The sequence below is a fragment of the Saccopteryx leptura genome, chromosome 3 (genome assembly GCF_036850995.1).
Source record: "Saccopteryx leptura isolate mSacLep1 chromosome 3, mSacLep1_pri_phased_curated, whole genome shotgun sequence".
NCBI lineage: Eukaryota > Metazoa > Chordata > Mammalia > Chiroptera > Emballonuridae > Saccopteryx > Saccopteryx leptura.
Window position 1 is genome coordinate 361,781,389 of NC_089505.1, and position 21,447 is coordinate 361,802,835.

Below are 21,447 nucleotides of genomic sequence, written 5' to 3' on the forward strand. Positions count from 1 at the left end.
TTCGGCCAAAACAGTCCTTAGGCCCTTCTTCCATGTGTTCGACATTTTTTGGCAGCTGAGGTCCGGTCCTGCTTTGCAAGGTGGCTCTAGGACTCAGCCTGTCCCCTTTCTGTTCCACCTCCTGCACTTGCTTGTTCCGCTGGCTCCTGGGGGTGGCAGTGTGGGGAGTTTGCTCCCCTCCCCCCGCCCCCCGCCCCGGGCAGGCCGGGTAGATCTTTCTGTGCTGGTGACGGGCTCCTGCAGCCGGGGTGCGGGTACTGAGGCTCAGAGGGCCGAGTCTGGCTCCCGTCCCCCGTGACTTCCTTGGACGGACGCACGGGCTGCTGCCTGCTGATGTGGAGGAACCGCATGTGATACTACAGACATTTTTCTTCTGTTTTATTACTATCTACATAGTTGTTCCAGTGCTGTCCCGATTTTCACTTCTTACCAATCGCCATGCCTAAAACCACCCAGAGGTTTTGAGTCTACAATAGTCTTCCCCCCTGTCAATCAAAACTCGTATTAATTGAGATTTTAATATGTGGCAGAGGCTTTGCTTGCTGCTTTCATACCTGTTGTCTCATTTGTTCTTCATAATAATCCTGCAAGGTAGACATTATTTGCTCCACGTTACAGGTGAGGGAATCGTGGCTCATAGATTTTAATTACATGCAGCTGGTAAGTGTCTTTTCATTACACATATAACCCGTCTGCGCCTTTAACGGTCCTTGCCGCTTCGTTTTCAGCCCATTTCGGCATTTGGTTTTTCGTGCATCACACATTACATGTCTAGACCGCTGTGCTTGTATTTCATGGTCTCCTGTAATAAATGCTTCCGAATGTGGGCTGGAACACTAATTTGTTTGTAGCGATTATTCCCCAAAAGGGAAAAAACAATGTCCACTTAGGTTACTTTCTCTCTCCTTTTTTTTTTTTTTTTTAATCTTTCCAGACCCTGAGGGGCTGATTCTCTGTGACCGAGACATCAACATAGCCATTAGATTAATCCATGGCAACCGTAATGTCACTGTGTCTCCCGCCTGGCCCGTGATGTTGACAGGGATGTCAGGGCCAGGAGGAGGGAGGGACTTAACAGAAGGGAAGGGGCCTCTGCAGCGAAGGGGAGAATTAAAACCCCACGGCGCCTCACTTAGTGGCGGAGAACCCGCAGGTGGCTGCGTCTCGCATAATCAGGCCTTTCCCCGGGGAACGCCGCAGTTTGAAGCAGGCATGGCAGGGGGGGGTCTGCGACACTCTGGCTTCCGGAGCCCCTTCAGGGAGATGAAATCAGCAGTGGGGAGGGGGTGGCAGGGCAGCGTCCTGAGCTGGAATCTCTCCCCTTTAGATACCAGGTTCTCCAGAGGTGGGGTGGCGGGTGGGCAGATGTCATGCGATTTCCTTCTGCCAGTGGATCTGACGTTTTATCACTATCATCATCAACATCATTGTCATCAGCATATCAGCAACATCAATATTTCCGGAAGCAAGGAGAGAGAACATCCTTCATAAGCACAATGCTTGCTTGCTTCCTGGAAGGCACTCAAGGTATGCTGGAAGGGTGACAGTTGGTCCAGTCGACAGTTCATGTTCAGTTAGTTGACAACTGGGTACAGTATGGAGTGCCTTCTGGGTGTCAGGTGCTGCTCTAGGTTTGGGGCAGGGACAGGGGGAGGAGATCTGCAGTAAACAAAAGGTCCAAGACGCCTGCCTTTGGGGAGCTCACAGGCTAGTGGAGACTAGGAACTGGGCTAAGTGATGAGCTGGAATATCCTGTCTCTCCGACAGAGGCGGCCAGCTGCCCCAGAACCTTGCCTCCCTCTGCTTGGTACGGCAGTGGTTGTAAGTGAGGGATCCCTTGGCCCCCGGCAGACATTCGGCAGTGTCTGGACACACGGTTGGTTGTGAGGACCCGGGCGTGGGAGCGTGTGACTAGCCTCTAGCAGGTAGGAGTCAGGGTTGCCGCCCACCATCGGACCGTGCACAGGACAGCCCTCACAGCGAGGGCGGATTCAGGCTGGTACAGTTATTATTGTCCTTGGTTTTCAGAGGAAGGAGCAAATGCTCAAGAGGTTAGCATGGTAAGTAAGTACCATAATGACAGTCTTAATTAAATTTATTGAGGTAACATTGGTTAATAACAATAAATTTCAGGTGCACAGCATTATAATTCAATGTCTGTATACCTTATTGCTTTCTCACCACCAAAGGTCTAGTTTCCTTCCATTACCATTTGACCCCCTTTGTCCAATCCCACTGCCCCCACCTCCTTACCCTCTGCTGACCACCCTTCTGTTTTCTGTACCTAGGAGTTTGTTTTTTGTTTTGTTTTGTTAGTTCATTTGTTACTCTTTGGTTCTGTGTTCCCCACGTGACTGAGACCATATAGTATATGTCCTTTCTGACTGTTTCCCTTAGACTAATTAATACCCTTGTCTGACCTGTGGTGGGGCAGTGGATAAAGCATCAACTTGGAACTCTGAGATTGCCAGTTCAAAACCCTGGGCTTGCCCGGTCAAGGCACACACGAGAAGCAACCACTATGAGTTGATGCTTCCCATTTTCACCCCCCCACACACACACACATACATACAACAACAACAACAAAATACCTTCAAGATCCGTCTTTTTTTTTTGCCTGACCAGATGGTGGCGCAGTGGATAGAGCATCGGACTGGGATGCGGAGGACCCAGGTTCGAGACCCCGAGGTCCCCAGCTTGAGAGCAGGCTCATCTGGCTTGAGCAAAAAAGCTCACCAGCTTGGACCCAAGGTCGCTGGCTCGAACAAGGGGTTACTCAGTCTGCTGAAGGTCCACGGTCAAGGCACATATGAGAAAGCAATCAATGAACAACTAAGGTGTCACAACGAAAAACTGATGATTGATGCTTCTCATCTCTCTCTGTTCCTGTCTGTCTATCTCTCTTTCTGACTCTCTCTCTGTCCCTGTAAAAATAAATAAATAAATAAATAAATAAATCCATCTTTTCCATGGCTGAGTAGTATTCCATCGCATACAAGCAGTGCCTCCTTATTCATCCATCCATCCATCAGGGTCATGTGGCAGTTTTATGCCAGATTCTGGCCTCAACCACTGTATCCTGTTCCTTTCTCCATCCTTAATAATCTCTTCACTTGGGCCTCACCATCTGTTCAGGGTCACTGTAGCTATCATTCTCTCTCTGGTCCTTCTGCCTCCATTTTGGACCCTCTCTGTAGAATGACTTTAAAAACCAAATCTGAACTTGCTCCTTTCCTGCCTGCCCAGTTTTCTTGGGTGACTCCCGGCATCCTGCGAGATGAAGCACAGAGCGGCCCCTCCACGATCCGATCCGCTCCAGCCCACTCACCCACCACTTCCCTCATCACGTGCTGCTTCTTCCTTCGGCTACATGCCCGGGGTCCGCTGCACTCCAGAAGGAAAGGGTTATTTATTTATTTATTTTCAAAATTATTCTTGCTCTGCAGAGGGATTCACAGTCAAAGCAACAATCTTCCCCTGTGTGTTTTCAAGGGTGGTCTGCCCATCTCCTGGGAATGCCACTGAAAGGATTCTTACATTGGGTGGGAGGTTCATTCCAACCGGACGCTTCTACAGGCCTTCAAAACGCCGCTAATTGCAGAATGGAACGTGAACCCTGTTTTTCAACTTAGTTAAGCTCTCCAACTCAATTTGTTCTTTTAGACACCATACTGCCTTTAGAGAGTAATTTGGCAGTATTACACGATAGCGAGTTTGCTCCTAATTAGACTCCCCGGAGAACGCTCATGCGCACAGGAGAACTGCAGCGTTTGCAGTCCCACAAAACTGCTCTGCGCAATGTCCATCCACAGGAGACTGGACAGGACAAACCCGCCTTCCCTTGGATCCCGGGCTCTGAGAAGTCAGCTGCCATGCTGTGAGGGCACTCAAGAAGCTTTGTGGGGAGGCCCATGTGTGCCAGGCACACTGACCAGCCCCTCCCAAATTCCCGCCCCACTGAAAACTGTGAGAGAATGAACGCCCACTGTTTGAAGCCACGTGGTTTTGAGGTAATTATCCAACAGTAGCGCCAGGGCGGGGAAGGAGAGAGTGGGGTCTCAAGCCGGCTGGCTAGGCATCCAGTGCTCTGCCAGGCTCTCTCGCAGAAGCCATACGGGTAGGTGAAGGCATCTCCAGCATGCCAGGGAGCCTGGGGCACATTGCCTCTCAGTCCCTGATAAGGGGGTCAGAGGCTGAGTGGGGTTCCCAGGCCCCCTTGCTTGGCACAGGGCTGTCGAGTTTCAGATTCATACCCATCGATCTCTAGCACTAGAGACCCTCGTATCATGGCCCATGGCAGCTTGGCCCAAGTCCCTCTGTTTGTCATTGCTCCCTCCTCCTTTTCTCCCTTCTCAGAGGTTGAGAATGGAGGAAGAGATGAAAGGATCCCTGAATCTTTTTTTTTAAAAATATTTTATTTAGAGAGAGAGAGAGAGAGAGAGAGAGAGAGAGAAGGAAGAGGAGCAGAAAGCATCAACTCTCATATGTGCCTTGGCCAGGCAAGCCCAGGGTTTTGAACCGGCGACCTCAGTGTTCCCAGGTCGACACTTGATCCACTGCGCCACCACAGGTCAGGCGGATCCCTGAATCTGATTTGGCTGAAGGACGTGCTGCAGATAAAACAGGGTGTATGGAGTCTGACTTTTTTTTAAATAGCCCCCGCAGCATCTGGCATAGGTGGGCATCCCTGGGGCCACCGCTGACTGACGGGAGTGGCGTTGGATTCAATGGTCAGAACAGGGCAATCATCTGATGATTTAGTTTCCCTCTTCAGTGGCATCTTAAGCCAAACAGGCACTTTTGTTTCCATGGAGAGCCCCTGCTTCCTCTAAGGTAGATTGCCCAGTTGCCCCTCCTCCCTCTCTCCTTCCTTTCTCTCCCTCGTTCTATTTCTCCCTTTCCTTTCTTTATCCTTCATCTTCTTCTCAGGTTCTTCTGCCCTGTCCTCCTCCCAAAAGAGCTATCTGTAAGCAGCAGGCAGAATGATGCCCTTTGACACCCCCCCCCCCCCCGCCCCTGCGGAGAGGGTCCCTCAGTCCTGGCGGGGGCGGAGGGCGCCGAGCCGTTTTACCTTCAGTCTTTGGACTTGTTCTAAGAGCTTGTTTTGCAAAGGGCCCAGAGCAGTGGAGCAAACCTGAGCCCCGGACACCGCGGCCGTGGCGTGGTGTTGGTTCCGGGGACATGCACGTGGTCTGTGGCCACGTGTCTGCGTGACTTCGGGCGGCGTGCTTCATGTCTCTGCTTCTTCCCCTGCGCAGTGAGACTCACTCCCCCAAGACTGGCCCTGAGAACACGCCGGGCAGCCACCGTGAGAAACCAGACTCCCGTCCGAGTCCGAGGGTCTCTCAGCTGACGCCTCTGCCCTGGCCCTGGAGTTTAAGAACAGTCCCGAGAGGAGGCTGGGGAGGCCCCTTGGCATGGGGCCCCCGAGAGGCCGGCCGGGCCCAGGCCCTGCGGTGGGCTCGGGCACGCAGTGCCGGGCGTGCATTCTGGGACTGCCTTGTCCTTCCGGTCGGTGGACTTGGAGGACCCCTGGTTGTCCCCCAGCGCCGAGTCTGGGCCTTTGGAACCAGAGAGGAGGATAACGCCATCTCGGAGTTGCCTGTGAGTAGCGTGAAGTGTCTGCCTGGAAGTGTGTGTGCTCCTGTAGCGTGAAGGCGGTCTGCGTGCGCGCAGAGCGTGCCCGCCGTGCGTGTGCTGTGCGATCGCTCGCCCTCTCCACGGGCGCACACCGGCGGTGTCATGCACAGGCTGGAGGCCCCCGGTGCAGACTACGGAGTCCTCCCTAAGGTCAGAGCCTCTGGACCTGCAGCTCTGAGAGGATGGAGCTAGTTTGGGAGACTGGGTGCCCTGAACAGAAGCCCCCCTGCCCCAGAGTGGATTTGTGTCCTCGTGACTCACTCTGCTGAGAAGGTGACTTGGTTCTGGAGAATCAAGTTCGGGTGTTCACACATTTCCAGAATTTAAGTCTGAGTCCCATCAGGGTTTGTTGCGGTGGTTAACTGTGTGTGTGTGTGTGTGTGTGTGTGTGTGTGTGTGCCTGCGTGTGTGTTTGCGCGTGAGCATGCGCCTGTTCTTGGCTCCAGCTGAATATGCTAAGATGCTTTTCTCCTTCCGTCCTTGCTCCCACACTTCTCTGTGCCGGGCCCTATTCTCTGGGCTCAGGACACAAAGAGGACTGAGGAAGAGCCCTGTCCACCAGGAGCATCCGGTCTATTTAGGGAGGAACAGAAGGTGAGGCTCAGTAACAGCGTAGCTGTGGAGGGCCACAGGGTGTCTGGGAGCCCCGAGGGAAGCCCCTAGGCTCTCAGGAGCCCCAGGAAAGGTTTCTAGTTCAGTGATGCTTACACTAAGTCCTGAGCATGGGGGGTGGGGGTGGAGTTCACCAGCTTGGATGATAGAGGCTTTGTGAGACAAGCTGCTGGTTTTCAGTGGTGGTGCGTTGGGGAGCATCTACTCATTTTTGGAAGCCTCTGGGAGGTCCTATGTATAGTTCTTTGTGCTAAAGAGGTATAGTAAATGGAAAGACAAGCTATGCCCGGTAAGCAAGGGTTGGGAGAGGAGCCCCACGGTCCCCAGCAGTTGCCATTTGAGTCTGCCAGAGTAGGAAGGAGTGAACGTGGGGAAGGTAATGAACAGCTCCTGAGCACCTGTTGTTTGTCAGGTGGCTTTAAACATTAGCTCAGTTATCACCAAGAGTTGGCCAGGTTGCCCCATTCATCAGCTGGGAAGACTGAGATTCTGTTCAGTTGCTTGCCCAGGCAAAGAGCCAGGCTTTGCACCTCCACCTGGAAGGCTCAACGTCCAAGTCCGTGCCTCTTTTCAACAAACTCCACTGCCGACAAAAACCTTCTCTAGGGAACGTAGAGCATTGTGGCCGATAGACTTCTTATCAAGGATCATAAACTTAAAATTCAACATAAAGTCACTCTTGTACCAGAAAAAAAGAAAACCCCGGATACCTGCCCCTTTTGGAAAAAAACTCCATGCCTTAGTGAGATGGACTATTAATACACATTGTTATGACATCAGTATTGCAAGCTAGTTCTTTTGGAGAGCCAGGATTTTTGCTAATTTGCATATTGCTTTGCATTCATTTGCATTCTCTCTCCATATGCAAAATCAAAGGCAGCTAATTAGCGCAACCTTGTTACAATGAGAAGCAGGCTCAGCCTTCTGTGCCAGGGCATATGGAGCCCAGAGCAGGGACCAAACCCACCCAAAGCCAGTCACAGTCCTGGGTCGGACGTGATGAGAGGGAGACACACGCCCTGAATGAAAAGTGATAGCTGTGTATCATTTTTCAAATATTGTCCCTTTGAAGTCGCTGTTGCAGAGAGAAAGGGTGAGAAAGAGAGGGGGAGAGATCAAAGAAGGTGCCAGGACTCTGCTTCGAGCAGGTTTCGCTGGAGAAAGAGCCCGAAAGCTTCAGGTGAAGTCGCATTGGAGTCTGGCCATGTGACTTACCCACTGTGGGCTCTTCTGCTCTATGGACGTGCAGGGACGAAACAGGAAAAAATGGATGAGAATGCATTTTCCAAGCATTAAAGCGCAATAGAGATGGCTGTAGGCCATGCCACATCATGACAGAGGGCTCCGGCAGATCCAGTTGGCCTCTGAGGCTCAGCATTGCAGGGTCCAGACTCTGGATGTGATGACAAATGTGTCTACATTTATGGCTGTGTCTACCCCTTTATCTGCACCTATATTTATATCTATAGCTATATGAGGTGGCATTTAATCATCTCATAATATGGACCAGGCACTGTGCTAAGCACATGATAGTCATTCCACTTAGTGTTCCCACGATCACCCTACGGAATACATATTATTATGACCCCCGTCTTCCAGATAATCACCATGGCAAAAGTATGCTTGCCAAGTGCACCAGGATGTCCTCGCCAAATGATTAGAATTCTTTTCATTTTGAGCAGTGACTGGTGGCATTTCTGTTCGATGTCCCCCTGCCTCCCTTTCCAGCCTCCATGGAGATTCTGGTCTTTCTGCTAACCTAATTATTTCTGATTTGCCTTGTTGGGGTCATTTTGATTTGGTCTTGGCTTTGGTTCTGTGTCACCTGCAGACTCTTATTTTATCAACTGATCCTTTTCATTGGACTGAGTGTTTCAGCCCCAGAGTCATACTCCATCACTTAGGACAGTCCATGCTAGAAAGCGCAGCTCCTGTCCAGCAGGACAAGTTGCATTAGTGTTCACCAGTATTCATTGCATCTCTCGGGATAGGGTCATGTATCCCCACCCCGTGGACATACAGCCTGCCGTGTGGCTTGCTCTGCCCACGGTGTGTGAGTGGAAGTGACGCATGTCAGTGCCAGGAAGGAGACCTGTGTGGCTTGTTATAGCTTCTGAACTGATGCATGTCACTGCCAAGAAGAAGACCTGTATGTGGTTTGTCATAGCTTTTGACCTGATGCCAGGCAATGTGCCAGATAATCTGCTCTCCACTGGGTTCTGGAATGGAGCTAGTTGGAAATAATGGTGGAAAAATCCTGTGGCTAAGAATGAAGGTTCGTTGTTGCAAGCCTTGGAAGTTTGTAGAATTACTTTTTTTTTTTTTGTATTTTTCTGAAGCTAGAAACAGGGAGGCAGTCAGACAGACTCCCGCATGCGCCCGACTGGGATCCACCCAGCACGCCCACCAGGAGGCGATGCTCTGCCCATGCAGGGCGTCGCCCTGTCGCGAGCAGACCCACTCTAGCGCCTGGGGCAGAGGCCATGTAGCCATCCCCAGCGCCCGGGCCATCTTTTGCTCCAATGGAGCTTCTGCTGTGGGAGGGGAAGAGAGAGACAGAGAGGAAGGAGAGGGGGAGGGATGGAGAAGCAGATGGGCGCCTCTCTTGTGAGCCCTGGCCGGGAATCAAACCCGGGACTTCCGCATGCCAGGCCGACGCTCTACCACTGAGCCAACCGGCCAGGGCCACTTTTTTTTTATAGGAGAATAACTTAGCCGATCCTAAGGGATGCAGTCACTGTCTATGGAGTATCACGAGATTTGCTGTCACAGTTTGGCCTTTCTTGTACATTCTGGAGACCTTGTTAGAGCTCCTGTGAACTAACCATTTAAAGGCAGCTGCATCATTTCATTGAAAATAATCATTAAAAAATGTTTCTGTCTCCCATTCCTGTGGCTTTGTTACTGTAGATAGCTGGACCCTTACCCAATGTTGTTGTCATTGCTAGAAGCATTGTGTATTTTCATTTTGGAAACTGTTTTAAAGTGATACAAATACTTCTATACTACTAATAACAGCTGATGCTTCACAAGCATCATTTCATTTCATCTTCGCAACAGGCCTGTGAGGTAGGTACTCTTAATTTCTCTCTTCCAGTCAAGGGAAACCAGAGCTCAGAGACATGCTTAATGTGTTCAGGATCACATGACTAAGAGGAGGGTCAGACTTCACCCTGCCTTTGTACCAGGCACAACATCCTAATGTCATTATTTTCTACTCATACATTTTTCCCACCAAAAATGGATATTAACAAGCTGAGTCACATACCTTACTCATCAGAGATAGCTACAAATATTTTGACTGCTTACGAAAGTCAAAATGACTATTAAGTAGTGAAGATAACATTGGACTTGAGGTTAGGAAATATGGGGTCATTTTGCAGCTGTTTCTTACAAGTGACCCTGTTGTGTGACCTTGAGCTAGTTGGTCATCCATCTCCGCCCTGGTATTTTCATCTGTGAAATGGAGTGCTTTGCCTCAGACTGCATGATCCGTGGATCTAACTGATGGGATCCTTCTACCGTGAGAGTATATGCACAGTGTTGTGTGTGTGTATCTGTCTCTGGGCAGAGGTTTCATAACATTTATCAGGTCCTGCGAGACGTCTCTGACCCCCCCTTCCCAGTACTCCCCCCTCAAAGAGGAACTCTAATTCTCATGTTTATTGAGTGTGATTTCTCCCTTTTTCCCAGGAATGAGTGCAGAAGCCAGTAGAATTTCATGCTTGCTCCATCCCCATTGAGGGGTGTAAGGTGAGCATCGGATTTATCCGAGCAGAAGGAAGGCAGGCTGCATCATTGCATTGAAAATAATCATTAAAAAATGTTTCTGTCTCCCATTCCTGTGGCTTTGTGCTGCTTACTTTGCACAGAAGCTGTGCTTTTGTCTCCCTGGCCAGGGACTGACTGTGCCATTAGCTGCGGCTGTTGGTCATTTCCTGTCTCACTCAGCCAAACGATCATGTTATTTTGACTGGAATGAGAATGGGTCCAGAGTTATGAACTCAGCCTCACAGTAACCGGCAAATGCATTTCCTTGAATGTGGGAGGAAAGGCTACCAGGACAGGGAAATGGCCTCGACTGGGCCCCAGGCTCTCTGCTGGCCAGTCAGTCATTTATTTAGTGATACGTGTCTGTTTCCATTCAGTATTTATTGAATACCTGTCATACTTTGACCATTGTTTTAGGTGCTGGGGATAAGGAAGTGAGCAATCAGACTGAAAAAATAAAAACGTCCCTACATCCCTGGAATTTATGTTCTGGTGGGAGAGATAAAATATTTTAGTAAAATATTATATATATGCTACTTCAGGACAGGATGGCATATTATGATGTCCGTATTACAGATGAGGAAACAGGATTAGAGATTTGAAGTCACTTAAACCAGTGTCACAGAACACGTAAAAGGCTGCTTTCTGACTCCCAACTCCATACAACCTGCCCCACAGAAAGCAGTAGTTACTTACCTAAAAGCCTGGCCCTCTGCTGTGAGCCATTGGGTCACATGTTTCTGAGGCTCATTCCAACCCAGTGGAGATCTGAGTTTATGTGGAGAAGGCTGACTCCCCTCCTCTCAGTACAATCCTGCCATTGTGAGCCATGTCCAACAACTAACAAGAAATAGTTGTCCTTCCCCACACCTGCAGCCCTTCAGAAAACAGTCATGAGAGCCTGAAAGGGGAAAAGGAGATGATGCAAGGGAAACTTGTTTAATCAGGTCTATGCATCCACTAATTCAACTGAATCTGAGAAAGTAAGAGGATGTAAAATGTGCTCAGTCAATATAAAAGGAAACGAAGTCTCACCTTCAGCTTTGGGACATTACACACACACACGATACAGCAATGTTTTGGAAAGTAAAGAGCCTGTGGCAGTAAAGGAACACCAAGAAGACATGTTTTTATTATACCTTCATTTTCAAAGGACAGTGATAGCATATGCAACTCTTGACCTATAGTTTTTTCCCCCCTCTTCTAGTTGCATTAAATGTGCTCTTCCACTTTCTTCTGGCATCCATAGTTTCTGATGAGATGTCAGCCTTTTATTTTGTCTCCAATGAAATGTGGGGCTTTTTTTTTTTTTTTGGTCTGGCTACTTCCATGATTTTAGCTTTATTTTTGGCTTTCGGAAGTTCTGTTCTGATGTCGTCAGGAGTGTATCTCTTTGTGCTTATTCTGCAAAATGTTCTTTTCAACTTTTGGGATCTTTAATGTTTCAGGCCCAGTTTGGAAAGTTTGAGGCCATTATTTATTCAGATAGTTTTCCTGCCCTCTCCTAGCTCTTTGCTTCTGTCTGGGTCCTAGTTACACAATCATTGCATCTTTCTGGATATTGCCTCCCCGTTCTCTTAGCTTCTGTTTATGTTCCTTAATATTTTTAAACTTTGTGGTTTGAATTGGATAGTTTCTATTGATCTGCTTTTCTGTTACATATCCATTGATTGTTTCTTTCATTCCTTATTTAATCATTTATTGCTACTATAATGTGAAACTTTTCACTAATAATGACAATATTCTTTCCCATGCAATGTCTTTCTCTATTGCCTGACTTTTTTTCTTCTTCTGAGTATGAGTTCCTCTCTTTCTTTGCATGTGTAGTAATTTTTGGATGAAAACTGGACATTACAGATAATGCATTATAGTAATTCTGTACTATGTTCTTCTGAGGATTATTGGATTTTTGTTATAGTGAGCAGTTAACCTGCCTGCATTCAAAGGTATGTGGTAACTGATATTTTTGGTCTCTTTTTTATGGTTTTCACTGTTCCTTTTTTAGACTGACTCCCTGGGGGGGGGGTCTCCCATGTGCCTGCTTTACTTGGTTATTTGCCGAGAATTTGGGCAAGTGATAAGACTCATACTTTCAGTAGTTTTCTTTTTTCTCTCTTCTTCTAGGGTTTCCCTTCTAATTTCTAGTTTGTCTGCTAGCCTCAGGTTCTGTTACATGTCATTTCAAGCCCATGGGACTTTGATTTTCTGCTACCCAAGCTGTGCAAAAGTGGGAATGCACTCAGTTAAACAGAACAAGGCAGAAAGCTCTCACAGCTCACCCATTTGAGCTCTGTCTTAAAGGACCAGGCATCCTTCTGGTCTCGGCATGCTTTCCACTGCCCCTCTGCATTCTCCCATACACTCAGTCTCCCAGGTGAACGGTCAGCCAGGGATTTGGAAAAAGCTTATACTTAGCATTTGCATCCTGCTACTTCTGTGCTGCTCTCATTGCTAGGATATCCTCTTTAAATTTTCACTTGCCTGAATAGTCCTGCATTCTGATCTCTGGCACCTTCCAAAGGCCCTGGGTTTTCACATTTGAGCCATGGGGGTTGTGGAGCATCCTTAGGTAAAAAACCCACACATTTTCAGCTCTTCTTCCTCACAGGTGTGTGTGTGTGTGTGTGTGTGTGTGTGTGTGTGTGTGTGTGTGTGAAGTTTAAACTCTCTTCTGTCTATTGCTCTTGGATGTATTTCAGGATCTTTAAATAGTTTTTTTTTTTTTAATCCAATTTTTATAATGGTCATCCACAGGAGGATTCGTGTGATTGCTTCATTCCTGTTCCATTGCTGCTAATTAGATTTGCCTCTGGGAAAATGAGAAACATAAGCCGTGCAGAGCGGGGTGAAGTGTTTGTCTACTTCAGATATCCTGCTATGCCAAGTTCATGCTTGGGACTCTAGTGCTGTTTCATTTTTCTCAGTCCCCTAGGCAAGTTGTAGAGGTTATGTCTTCAAATAAAATGTCAGCTCTGGAGGTTAGGGCTCTTGGTGCCGTTGAGCGAGAGTAGACACAGAGGCGTGCAGCTGTCGTGACTGTGCCTGCCAGGAGACGTCAGCCTTCCTGCGGTGACGCGAAGCCAAGCCTGGAGGAACCTTGAAGAGTCCAATGCTGAATAAGATGCTTCTGACTGTGGTGCTCCGGGAGGCCAGGTCCCATTTTGTCTACAAAACGTTGGGTTAGAGATGCAAGGCTCAGCGGGATGAAAAGGCCCTGGGTGCCTTCCTTTGAAAACTCAAGTGTATTCAACCATGTCACTCTCTTCTCTTGATATTTTGGCAATATACTGTTGTTGCCTGCCCAGTACCAAGCCCGTCTTCTGGTCAGACATCCCAGTTTTTCTTTGGAGAAACATCCCTGACGTGTTCACATAGGTGATCAGGTAGGGTGGACATGTGTCCATGCTGATTAGAGTGTCCCCCTCCTCTGGCTACAGTGGTTAAAGGATGTGGTTTGCTCCGAGTTGATCTGCTGAGAGTCATTCCCAAGATTTTGGTAGGAATTTAGGGAGAAAGATGTTCTTCTTCCTTCGGGATTGATGAGAAGACAGAATATGATCCTTAACCACTCTCCACCAGTAATTGCAGACAGAAATAAAAGCACTGTGGCTTTGGTCATGTGTCCTTGGAATCCTGTTTCTAGAGCTAGGAGAGCCAGCGTGACACCTTCTGAGTCAGCTTCAGGGAAACCAACACAAGGGGAATTGAGAGGTGTTGAGACGAGACATTAATATGGTCACCTGGGAGATGACATCCCTGAGATTTCTATACCTAAACTTTTTAGTTACCCGAGTTCACAGATTTCTTTTATTCTTAAGGGTCCCGTTTCAGCTGAATTTCTGTCACTCGCAACCCAAGGAGCTCTGACCGAAAAATACGAACTCTTTTGTCTCTTCATCCCCTACTAGGTGAAGTTAGAATTGGTGGGTCTCATGATTGTAGTGAGTTGAATAGTTCCCCCCTCAAAATCCATGGCCACCTGGCACCTCGGAATGTGGCCTTATCTTGAGATCAGGTCTTTGCAGATGTCATTAGCTGAGGATTGAGATGAGATCACACTGGATTGGCGTGGCCCCGGTCCAGTGGCTGGTGCCCTGATTGGAAGAGGTGAGATACACAGAACAGAAGGTGATGTGAGGTGGGGTTGGAGGTCAGAGTGATGCACCTGCAAGCCAAACAAGTAACATTGCCAGGAGCCACCAGCATTTGGGAGAAGCAAGGGAGGGTCCTATGCCAGAGCCTCCAAAGGTAGCGTGGCCCTCCCTACAGCTTGATTCCAGACTTCTGGCCTCCAGACTGTGGTGGCATGAATCTCTCTTGTTTTAAACCACTCAATTTGTGCCTGACCTGTGGTGGCGCAGTGGATAAAGTGTTGACCTGGAACACCGAGGTCGCCGATTCGAGACACTTGACTTGCCTGGTCAAGGCACATATGGGATGGGAGTTGATACTTCCTGCTCCCCTCCCCCAACTCTCACTCTCTCTTTTCTCTAAAATCAATAAATAAAACCTTTAAAACAAAACCACTCAAGCTGTGATGGTTTGTGATGACACACCTAAGAAATGTATGCAGCGATCTCAGCCCTGCTCACCCTTCCAGCCTCATGGTGGGGGCAGCGGAGCGGAGTGACTGAGCCAGCAGACCCTGAGCTTGGGCCTTCGGGACTCCAGTTCTGGCTGCTTCCCGTGCACCTTTCTGAGTCTCGGTGGTCTAATGGAGCCAACGGTAGTAATAACTCACTTAAGGTTGTTATGAGAATAAAATGAGTTTCTATTTTAAGGCATTTAGAGTAGTTAGGCACAAATGGAGCATGCGGCATATCACAGCTGCTGTTATTGTTACAATTACCATTATGTATGTTCTTTGTCACCACCGTGGGCTCCTGCGAGAGTCCCCCAAGTACTGCCTCCTCCAACTGCAGGGCACTATTTGTAGTTCCTCAGATGCGACTTAGGCCAAGAAAGTTTAAGGCACTTCTCGCCGATGACCCACCAGCTCCCAGGTGTCAGATCTGGAGTTCAGGTCCTGGTTTGCCTGCGTGTCTGTTGGGCATTTGTGTTACTGCAGAGGTGGAAGGGCCCTCCTTACTTCCCTCTTTCCCTTTATCCTGAGCCCTCTTTTCCGGCTCTGCCCAGCCTCTGGCACTGTTCAGTCATCAGTGATAGCGTCACCCTGAAAAGGGGTTGTCACTTTTCCTGAGGCCTGCTGGAATTTTCTATGATAACAGGCCCCTCTTCTGCTCTCTAAAATCATGAAGCAGCTTTGTTTTCCTGTGTGTTTTGTGTGTGTGTATGTGGGGGGGGCACTTAAGAAGCTCATCCCTTCCATTTGTGATATTTGCCGTCAGTAAGACATCCCCTAAAAGCACTTTTATAAGCTCAGAAAGAGACAGACTGGGAAGGAAGTCTCATAAACCTGGAGGGGAAGTTTCTGATAAAAGCATACAAGGAACACATTCTTATTTAACTGAACCTTCTGCAAACTCTGCTATGGAAACCTTGTATTGATCTTGTCTGGGGCTCGGTCAACACAGTTATCCCTTGGGTCAATACATCCTGATTATCCACCTCAGAGCAGTTTGGAATGAAGAAATGACTTCCCAACATTTCCACCCAAAAGATTTTCTTTGTGTTGAGGACCTTTTCTTTTTTAGTACTCTGTCAAAGACCCAGAGAGGGCCACCATCATATATAGATAGGAAGGAGGGGAAGGAGGGAGGGAGGTGGGAGGGAAGAAGGAAGGAAGGAAGGAAGGAAGGAAGGAAGGAAGGAAGGAAGGAAGGAAGGAAGGAAGGAAGGAAGGAAGGAAAAATATGATAGATTGAACAAAAAATAGAGATTACACACACATACACACGCATATGTACACACATACACACATGTACATGTACACCCACATATACAACTATATTTTATACATAATTTTACATCTCCCGTTCCTCCTGTGGAATGGTGTTTTTATTCCTTCCCTCCTCCTGCCCGTCTCTCTCCTGTGTGTTTCTCTGCTGTCCCCAGGCGCCTTCTGTTTTTCTCAGTTTACCATTTCTCTCATCGGCATGTCTCCGTGTCTGTCTGGGGTCCCTGAATGTCACAGGAGACCTGCCATTGTCTGTCCGTCGGGAGAAAATCGCTGCCCCCTACATCTAGGGGAAATTGCCAATCCCATCCGCTTTCCCTCCTTCCGAAGTTATCCTGTGTGCAGTAAGATGTTTTTATTTTTTCTCGCCTCCTGCGGAGTCACCGTCCTGTGACATCACGTTTTATTCCAGAAGACACTAGAACAGGGCAGCCAGCTCTTCTGTAGAGGACTGCCCGGGTAGTAATTATTTTAGGCTTTGCCAGTCCTGTGGTCTCTGCGGCAGTGACTCGGCCTTGCTGTTCTGGGCAAGGCTGTAAACGGACGGGTGTGTCCGTGTTCCAATAACGTTTCACTTGCAAAGATAAAGTAGTTTACCACCTCCTGCACACTCCCGTAGGAGACAAGGCCCCTCCTGATGTAGTCCTGAGTTTTTCCCTTGGCCCCGCCCCTTCAGCATGATTTCCCAGGATCACACAGCCGCAGTGGCGCCCGGGTCCCACGCGCTCAGCCCCAACCCACCGCGTTTCTCCGTGAGAGTGCAGTTAGCACCTGCAGCGGCAGACGAGGTCACCTCCCTTTCCAATGACCTTTCCTGGCTCTCCACTGCGGAGTGTTCCCTTAGCGTCACATCCAAGTCCAAAGTCAGACTCCATCCTCCACCTTCTGGTTTCTGGTCCCCTGGGCTTTACCGAAAAGCTCGGCTGCACCCACGCACCTGTGCGTAGCTGCGCACTCGCTCTCCTGCACACGCCGCCGCAGGTGCCTGTGCGTTGCTGTGCAGAGGTCTGCATGGCTCACCTGCCTGGGACTCCTTTTTTTTTTTTTTAATATATATGCTTTTATTTAATAAATTAAATTTCATGGGGTGACACTGACCAGTAAGAGTACATAGGTTTCAGGTGAACATTTCTATAGCGTTTGAACTGGTGACTGTGTTGTGTGCCCATCACCCGAAGTGAGATCATTTTCTGTCACTGTGTATCTGTCCCTCTGTGCTCCCCTCTGCCCTGGAACTCCGTTTGATTTCCCCGTTCACTTTCTCTGCTGTCCGTCTTCCTCTGGGGTCAAGTCAAACCCCATTTCATGGAATCTGGGTCAGATCATCTCTTAGTTTTTGTTTTTTTAACAGGACTCCTCTACCTAAAACTCTCTTAATGCCTTTCCGTCGTAGTTACTCTGTCCACTGATGATGATGATTAATGTAACCTAATGTAACACAGTGTACCCCCAAATCATCATGAGACCTTGTTTCAGTTATGTTCATCATAGCCTGCCTTCACAACCTAAGTCTTTCTCTCTCTCTATAGATATCTGTATATATATTATAGATATATAGACTTTTTTTTCCTTTTCTCACAACTAAATGAGAGGCTCCTTAAAATGAGGGCCATTGATACTTTACTCATCAAATTGATCAAATGCTTAATCAACATTTGTGGACTGAGTGAAACCACCAGCTGCTTGAAACTCATTATGTGGGAAACCGAAAAAGCAATTCAAGTATCAGATGAGGGGTTGGACCAAATCCCTTTATAATTTCTTCTCATTTTTTAAGATTTGGGCCGATACCATCTTTCTCTGAATATCGGTCGTTCTCCGGACTCTTGACTTCTACTGACCAGCCCACCGTTCTTTCGGCCATGCAGGTTTTAAACCTCAGCCACCTGTCACAGCCTGCTCTCGGCCCTCGCTGTGTCCTTCAGCCTGGCTTCCCCTGGGTGCTGGCTTCCTGCCCCACAGGAGCGCTCCATGGGGCAGAGGAGAGGGCTGCGCACACGACCCGTCCATTTCCTCCCAGCGCGCAGCCTCCGCAGGAAAGGGCGCTCTCCCCCCCAGGGTGTGCCAGTGCCGGGAAGGGTCCAGAACGGCTCTGCTTGCGTCACAGGCGCAGCCCCGGGCCCCTCGTGATTGCGGAGGGATTCGCTTGTATGACGCGGCTTTGTATCCACTCCTGAGAAGGGGTGGGTGGGGCACTACCCAGAGGGCAGTCCTGGGACCATTGAGGACAGAGGGAGGAGAGTAGCGTCCGTCCACTACCCAGGTGCGTTCCGTGTCCTCAGGACAGAGCTTTGGTGGCGACACTTCCCTGCTGGAGGAAACGAAGGGATCCATGTCTCTGGTTGACGATCGAGGCCCGGGGTCATGGGGCCCGAAGGCTGTGTAGGAGGGTCCCAGAAGGGTCAGTTGGGTCACAGGGTACTGAGGCCGGGCCCTTTCTGCTCCTGAGCACTGTCTTTAGATGACCGTCACGCTGGACTTCCCCAACAAGCTTTAGCAGTGTCCCATCTGTCTTCCTATTAATATTTGCTGCTGCTTTTCTCTTCCCGGAAGGGTCCCTTCCCCCACCCCATCTCAGCCCGCAGGGAAGAAGTGCTTTACTGGAGCTCCAGCTAAACACCAGCTAAATCTCTCCTGGCGCCCCTCCCTCCAGCCGTCCTCCCCCCTCAATTCTGTAGACCTTGGTTTTGTGTACTTGCACGCTCTCCTCTAAGTTAACATGTTGGGCGTTAGTTTCCTTTACCCAATCCATTGTTGCAGCCTCTCTCGTTCCTAGAACATTCCCTTTGCATAGGAAGACCTAATTCATGGTTTTCGAACTGGATTTAATTGGATTGAGCTGACCATGCCGTCCTCTACCTAACTTCTCCAATTTATCTCATTCATTTTATATTTACATTTACCACCTTCTGTTGTTAATTTCTTTTTTAACGCATATTTATCTTAAGTTGTATCAGCATTATCTAGCCCGGGGCCTTCATAATATTAGGCTTTCAAAATAGGTTTTGTTGTTCAATGTGATGAGTATTGGCTGTGTGCCTGCTGTGGACCAGGCACTGGGGTAAGGGCTGTGGCTTCGACAGAGAACATGGCAGGCTGGCGTCTGCGTTTACAGACCTCAGAGTCTGGTCTGGGAGTTACATGACATGTGCACATCCTGAACTGTGTGCTGAGCACTAAGATGGGTGAGAAATGTGGGTGAGTTGAGGGAAGGATGGCTTCATCCCTACGATGAATGATTTAGCAAAGTGATGGACGAAAAGTTGCCATTTCCGTTCCTGATTGGTCAGATGTCCCCCTTCTCCAGTTTGTACTGAGTCTGCACATAGGGCTAAGCCCCCTCTGAAGTTCTTTGGCCATTCTTCTGGGGCCCATGGTCATTTTTTTTCCCTAACTGCCTTTAACACATTATATTGGAATCTTCTATTTATAGGCTACCTTACACACAGAAAATAGATTATATCTCACTCAACAGGCCTGTCCCCGAGTGTCTAGCACTATTACTTGGTACACAGAGTGCTCAAGAAGTTTCTGTTGAATGCAGAAATGAACTAACCAAGGTGGGCTTGGGCAGGGGTAAACGAGAGGTCTCATCTGAAAGGCACTGCGATGGTGGCCACCTTGCGTCCTGCATAATGTACTCAAAGGTCAAAGAGTTCATGGAGGATGGCTCCTTGTTACAGAAGGAGGGTGAAGCAGCCCGGGGAACGGGCGAAAGTTCACGATCTGATGTTGTTAGAAGCAAGAGAATCTCAAATAGGGAAGCACTTGACCCTTTGTGCTAAACCCGGAGACGAGTCCTTGACTGAGAGCGGGGGATGAGAGACGCTGTAGGAAGCTTCTGTCAGGAGGTTACTGGAAAGTGCACCGCCCTCCCGCTTCCTAAAAGCCGGGCCACGGCCTTGTCTGGGGCCCTGTCTTGTTTTGAAGAAGTCTGTGCTCTGGTTCTTGCCCTTGTTTTCCTTCTAAGAAAACAAAAATAGACTCAGTCCTTCGGTAAACTGTATCCTCTGATGGGGGAGGGGCGCTGAAGAGGCATCAGCAAACATTGAAAAGGGACACGGAACTAGCAGGTGCCCCACGGTGCGCGTGGGGGTCGGGGGGACTGTGGTGTTTATCTGCTATCATCAGGAATGTGGTAACCACTAACTATTGTTATTGTTAACATTTCACATTCTCTATGCCCTAAGTATGTGCCAGGCACCGGGTCGATTCCTTTACATAAGCATTCTTATTATATGTCCCAGAAAATACACGCAGGCAGGAGGGACCACCAGTATCCCCACTTGGCGGTAGGAGGTAAGCACACCCTGAGCTAGCCAGCCTGTTCTGGGTGCGCTGGGCACAGGGACAAGAGGAAGCACCAGCGTGTGGTAACATTTCCATTTAAGGACCTCCCCCTGGCCCCACGCGTGGACCAGTTTAGCCAGAGGTAGAGAGAAGACAAAGACTTGGACTCCCCTCCCTCCTTCTCTAACTTTTCCTTTTATCTGTAGACAAACTTACCTCTAGACCAGCTTACCTCTAGACCAACTTGAAGAATAGTGGTGATGGGGGGGGGGGGCTAGCTGAAAACAGTTAGAAAAATGTGCACCTGTAAGTTAGATAGCTGTTGCTGCTCTTACCTTTTTGCTGGGAGACCATGGACAGCTGCTAAAATATTTTTCAACTAGAATATTTTTCTTCTGGTTCTTCATCTTCTAACCTGCCTGGACCAATCAGCTCAAATGTACCCACTGTCTGAATTCTTACTTGATCCTACTTGAGAAAATGAAGGTACTGAGAATTCATATATATATTTTCAAGGGTCCCACAGCTTAATCTTGGAATCACATTTACTCATATGCTGTATTGTCAGCTCCTCAAACATTCTACTCTTTTCCCTGTCTCAGGACCTTTACACATGCTGTTACCAAAACAAACTCTTCACCCCCATTGAAGCTGGCCTCAGAAGGCTGCCTCCTGCTGCTCCTTCACTTCTTGACTTCAGTGCCCCCCCCCTCGCTTCAAAAGACCTTGCTTGACCTCCTGTTTGCAGGTTGCACTTTGCTCTTCTCTCCCTTATCACGTTGCTCTGTTTCTTTCAGACCCCCATCACAATTGCTAATTGTATAGTAATTCCTTCATTTGTGGTTTGATGTCTCCTCCCCTCTATAAACTCTACAAGGACAGGAACAAAGATGGTTTCATATCTGTATCTAAACCATTATTTGACCTCCAAGTCAGGTATATATGAGCCTTTTGGAGGAGTCCAGGATTGAAAAAAATGAAAGAGAGGTTGTAAGTAAAGTGCAGGAAGCAAGCGAGAGCTGGAGAATATAGAAGTGCCGTTTCCCCGGTGGCTTTGGTGTTGGAGGCTCGTGTGGCTGACTTTCAGGGGCTCTGAGAGCAAGCTCCTGGCGCATCGGTGAGGCTGCTGTGTGCTCGATGACTTCGCTGCCGTTGCAGGTCACCAGCGGTGCTGCTGGGGCCGGGAAAGGCTGAGTGTGTGTCCCTGCACCGTGCAGCTGCTGTGGGGGCCGGGCCCAGCTGGAGCTGGTTGGAGGCCTGGCAGGTGGAGCAGCCAG

The 21,447-nt window shown here is 48.8% G+C and overlaps 1 protein-coding gene across 3 annotated transcripts in view; it reads left to right on the forward strand.

Annotated features, from left to right (window-relative positions):
- LOC136401370 (uncharacterized) overlaps positions 1-21,447 on the forward strand; it is a 371,266-nt gene that overhangs the window by 274,129 nt on the left and 75,690 nt on the right. The gene's annotated exons all lie outside the window — the stretch shown is intronic.